Source organism: Passer domesticus, chromosome 5 (genome assembly GCF_036417665.1).
Source record: "Passer domesticus isolate bPasDom1 chromosome 5, bPasDom1.hap1, whole genome shotgun sequence".
In the NCBI taxonomy this organism is placed as follows: Eukaryota; Metazoa; Chordata; class Aves; order Passeriformes; family Passeridae; genus Passer; species Passer domesticus.
In genome coordinates this window covers 27828268-27833598 of record NC_087478.1, presented here as the reverse complement: position 1 = coordinate 27833598, position 5331 = coordinate 27828268, and the positions used below count along the sequence as shown (strand labels likewise).

At 38.4% G+C, this 5331-nt stretch overlaps 1 long non-coding RNA gene across 1 annotated transcript; it reads left to right on the top strand.

Annotated features, from left to right (window-relative positions):
* The first annotated feature begins 238 nt into the window (after window positions 1-238).
* LOC135301300 (uncharacterized) lies at window positions 239-4794 on the top strand. The gene is made up of 4 exons (XR_010363043.1): window positions 239-1142; window positions 1678-1751; window positions 3134-3199; window positions 3990-4794. It is a non-coding gene; the product is annotated as an uncharacterized LOC135301300 (long non-coding RNA).
* The last annotated feature ends 537 nt before the right edge of the window (window positions 4795-5331 follow it).

Below are 5331 nucleotides of genomic sequence, written 5' to 3'. Positions count from 1 at the left end.
TTAACATGTTACCTTACAGTAATCAATGGAAGTTTAACATCAATCTTTTTCAGCATTTCAGGTATTGTTACACCCTGGCAGGAGTCTGGCAGAATTTGGGTGGGATCTGGGTCTGCAAGAGCAAAAAAAAAAAGTTTGCAAAGAAGGACTAGGTAATAGAACACCGGTTAATTATTTAAAAGATCACAGATTGCATAGATTTATTTGAGACAGAGCACTGAAACAAGGGAGAGGCCTATAAGGGTTGTCTTTCCCTTTTTATTTCCTCTAATATCCTGATGTCTTCAAGATGTTAATCATAATAACTTGTCTTATTAAAGTTACTGAAAATACAATAAAGGAAAAAAAGAGGGACCTGATACAGCAGGAATTACCAGAAGTTTGAAAAGCCTGCCTGTTTTCCCTTTGAAATCTTGCAGGCACATAGAGTGCTCAAACCTGTTCCCACAGCAGAGTTGTCATTCCCCATCCAGCAGTGGCTAACTTTATGATACTCCAGGTATGGCCCAGAGATTTTTATGAGTTTCACAAAATGTCTTTCAGAACCTGGAGACAAAACTTATAAAGAACAGAATAGCCCTTGTAGACAGTTTGGCAGACAGCAGCCACCCCAGACAACCACACGACTGTTTACAGTAAATGGTATCGCCTGTTAATCACGTATGCGCTTGTGTCAAGGCTGGAGACAGCAGCATCCTGAGTGCAGAACCTTCTGACTGCATCAGCTTTGTGGCTTGCTTCTCCCTACTAATAACCACCTGTTTAAATACTGTATTCAAATGCACTGAAAGGCACTACCTACCTCAGGCAAAGCTATGTTTGAAAACACCGCCACTTTTCTCAAAAACTAGGCGTGCCCTTGATCCTCCATATGAAATTATCCTTTAAAAGGTAGTTGAAAATGTTTATTTGTATTTGTATTTGGGAAAAATCCATAAGGAGTCTAAAAAGCACATTTGGATTTTATCTAGAAATCGAACTAGTTGTCACTTCCAGGCATTTTTTCCAGGGTGACAGCTACAGCTCATCCTGCCCTTACTGCAGTGTTGAATTCAGTAGTCCTGCTTGTGTGGTCCGGTTGACCAAGCTCAGCACAATTACAGAACCTGGAACTCAGCTCTGTGTTTGTGCAGCTTCTCAAGGTTTGTTCTCCAGCATTTTGGGGCTCAGGCGCTCTTCCAAGATGAGCTGTGAGTGCTAGCACCCTGTCCTTGTCGGGGAGGGTGGGAGGATGCTACCTGCACACTCCTGCAGGTGCACTTACCCAATGGGCCATGCACAGCTGCTGGCTCTGCCACCTCTACCACTGGTCTGGTTACAGGAATGTCAGAAAACCTGAAGGGTCACCCAACATTCTTGCACAAGTCTAACTGAGGAACACAGATGCAGAACAGCAGCTTCAGACGTGTACAGCAGCACTGTCTTTCATTCTTTTGTACACTCTTCATTCTTACCTGTGTACACATTAAAGTGTATTTTAATGCATAATCTTTGGAATAAGTATCAGTAAGACATATTAATTTATGGAAAACACAGTTTTTCATATATTGCTGACTCCTCCACTTTCTCACTCTTAAATTATTCACAGATACATATGTTTCTCACGGTCTTTTCTTTACTTTTTAATTTGAGCCCTTCCCATGCTGATGTCACTCCTGTTTTCTATTTCTCTTTCAGTGCTGTTCTCTGCTATCCAGCTGTAACACAAATCTTCCTCTTCCCAAATACTTTCAGAGCACTTTGTATTGTGGGTATGTTTGGGGGTTTTGTGTTTTTTCTCAACGTAGTCATTAGGAATCCTGAGTACTCTCTGAGCTTCCTTGGTAATGCTTATGAAAATCTCTGAAGCTGGTTGGGGTGGATCCATTCCAAGCAGTGGAAGAACTGCCTTTTCCCTCACTCTGAGATGGAAAACTCAACATACAGTGCAAAAGCAGTGACCCTTTCTGCAGCCGTATGCCCATAAGCAACACCTGCTTAAGGAACAAAAGGCAAGGGCTGATCCAATGCAATCCCTGAGCAGCTGGTCAATGCATTCGCTGTGAGTTCAGGGATTGAACACCCTGAGTAAATCACACTAATGTCTCCTGTGCAAACACTCTCCTTGTGAAGTTAAGCACAAAACCAGCTTTGCTTTGACAAGCAGTACATATATTTCCAGTGTAACTCCTAAAATGTATAGTCATCCATGCCTCAAATTAAGACTAAGTCTTTGAAGGACAAACATTTGAGTGACCACACTCTTAAAAAAATTAAATTAAAAAAAAAAATCAACAAACCAAACAAAAAATGAAAACAAGCAATAAAAAAAAGCCCCAAGCAGATCCCAAAGAAACGATAAACTAAAAACCATGCCAAACATTTGGGATTGGCAAGCATCCAAATGATGGTCTTGTTTACCTATATTAGATAACACAATATTCAAGACAACAATAAATACCTTGTATTACTAGTCCCCAATAAAAATCCACATTTCTCCTGGCAAGAGAGGCCCCATATCTATGTCTCTGGGAGGTGATGGAAAGAGGGATATATTACACACCATGACAGCCACAGCAAAGTGGTGTTGGCCATGACTGATTAGGAAAGGAACTGTGTAATTCTTATCTTGAATAACTTCTCTTATCTCACGTATATGTTGTTTCATCCCTGGAAAAAAAAAAAAATTGTGGAGTTTGGCAGATGGGCTAGAATGCAGTTGGCTATCCTACTTCAAACAGCTGCAATTTCTCGTGGTCTAATTTTAACTGAATCACAGTCTGCATTTGTAATTGAAACCAGTCATTTTACTTTTAGGATATCCTACACTGTCAGAACCGAACATCTGCTTTTATGACCTTCAAAATTATCTTCAAATCTATGTAAAGACCATCTTTTCCTGTGCCAGTAACCTTCCTTGTTACCATGTCTTTCCAGCAGAAACCGCTGGTTTCCAATGCACAGCCTTACTCAAAAATATCTCAAACAATACGTAGGTTTTTGATTCATATGGCTCTCTTTATTGCCAAATATTTGTATTACAAATCCATGCCATTTCATTAAAGGAATATGAGTGATTCAACAGGTTATCTCCAAGATCTGTCATATGAAAAATTAATTTATTAACTCCCCCATATTTTTTTGTGCTTTTCAGATACACAAGCCAAGTTTCAGCTCTCAAACTAGAGACGTGCCAAACATAATTTAAGTGTGATCGGTGGTATGTATACAAGAATTTACACTTTATTTTTTTCCACACTCTATTCATAACATTAAGTGGTTGACTTAAAAACTCATTTCATTGACGTTCAGTTTCTCACTGGCCATTTATAAGGAGGCTCCCTTGGCCTTCAAGTTGTTCACCTGGACTAAAGATGGCAGATGGCTCTGTTGATGTTTATGAAACACCAGTGTATGATTTGGATGTTCTTGTAAGTAGCATGACCCAAGTCATCAGCAGCTTTTGCCTACACAACAAGATATTCAAAATTAAGCATTCTTTGTTTACTTTTAATAGCAAAAACTGCAAAATGTGGGAAAAAAACCTCCTAAAATGCTCAAGTTGAAATTTGCAAGCTTAGCTGATTACTGTTTACTTTCTCTTGTTAACATGAAATTTAAGGCAAAGCAAGAGTATTCGCACACACAGTCCATGACAGCTTATATCTTTAAAATTATCCTTACCATTTTGGATTTATAGGTTATTTTTCAGGTATGGAATTTTCAAAGAGGGCAAGAAAAATAGAAAAGTAGCAAAAATAATATAAAATCAACCATTGGGTAATTAGAAATTCTGTTGAATTCATGCTAGTTAATTAAAGTTAATTAAAATTATGATAAAGACATTTAGCTGGCAAAGATTATTGTACGTTGATCTACACTATATTTCTGGACAGAACTGTTTTCAAATAAAGCTAATGGTATTTAAATTAAGAACTTGTAGAAGCAGCAGGGACTTGAGGAAAAACAGCACATTGAATTGTATTTTCCATTTGCACTTTTAATCACAGATTTCAGCAAACAGAGTCCATGTAGCGACAGTGATGTCACCCTGAGAAATTCTTATTAGAATTTAGAAAATCAGCAGCGCTTCAGTCAAAACACTTCAGTCAAAACGAAAATTGAAGTTTTACTTTGCTCACTACAGCAAGAAAGGGTTAGAAAAGCCCCAAGGAAAATGCATGTTTATTCATAAATCTAAATTATATGAACTGAAACAATTAAATGGTAGTTTAGAAGCACTAACTTCAAGCCAAAGTGCTACAATGGTGTTGCAGTGCAGATTCATTAGTTGGCACTAGGCTTTGAATAATTGTGTTGAGGGGCCAGCCTTCGTCAATTAAAAATGATGTATGTCCCTTTGTCTGAATTACCGCTTGTTTTAGGCACAATCCATCCATCCAGAGGGAAACTTATCCATCTAGCTTTTGACAAGAGTCTGTAATCTGATTGTTCAGCTTCAGACAGGAATGTTCAATAATTAAATAATAATTAAATGTGTATTGATTGGTATAACCTTGGCTACATTTGTTGACCTCTGCTGTGCTGTGGTTAAAGGTGGGAATGCCTTCTTATTCTTTTGGACATCTTTCACTCCCTGGGAGAGTGCTCTAATATCCTCTGCTACCTACTGCTGTCTTGATAATTGACATGGGTAAGGCTGCAATTAATGCTGAGTTTTTTCAGCAGATATTGGGAAGTTGGGATTAAAGTTTCTATCCAAACATTGCTGTCTTTCTACATGTCTATGTGGAGGGAAGGGCAGATAGTCTTACAGGTCTGGGTGTCACAGAACAAGCGGTGACACAAAAACGAATGGAGCATGAAATTAAATTTTAGAACTTGTGCAGTGTTTTCTACCACAGTGATAGTCAGGTAATGAAACTCCCCAGGTTCAAGATATCAAATGAATTCTACAACCCCACATATTTAGCCCTGGAACTCAGCCAAGTAATGATTAAACCTGCCAAAAGAAGATCCAGGAGAATGTATTTAGATTCAACAAACCATTCAGGGGTTTGAACATTTCAGACCTTGAAATAGACTGGAAATATCTTGTCCCAAAACAAAGAAGCTTCATTATTTACCAAAGACATAGGAAGTCTATTTGCTGAACAGAGAAAATTGTCCTCATCAGTGAAGGAGCCCGAAGAAGGCTTTTGGAACAAAGGAATGGGCACTCATTTCAAAGTTCACACAATAATTTTGACATTCTGGTTTGCATAAGTGAGACTGATAAGGACTTCTTTTTTCTTTCGTTAAAAAAACCAAAACACTTCCAAGAGCTTTTACTCATCTCTCACTTTTACACTCTTTATTTTCCAGATAGTAAGGGTGGCTGCATTTCAGAAG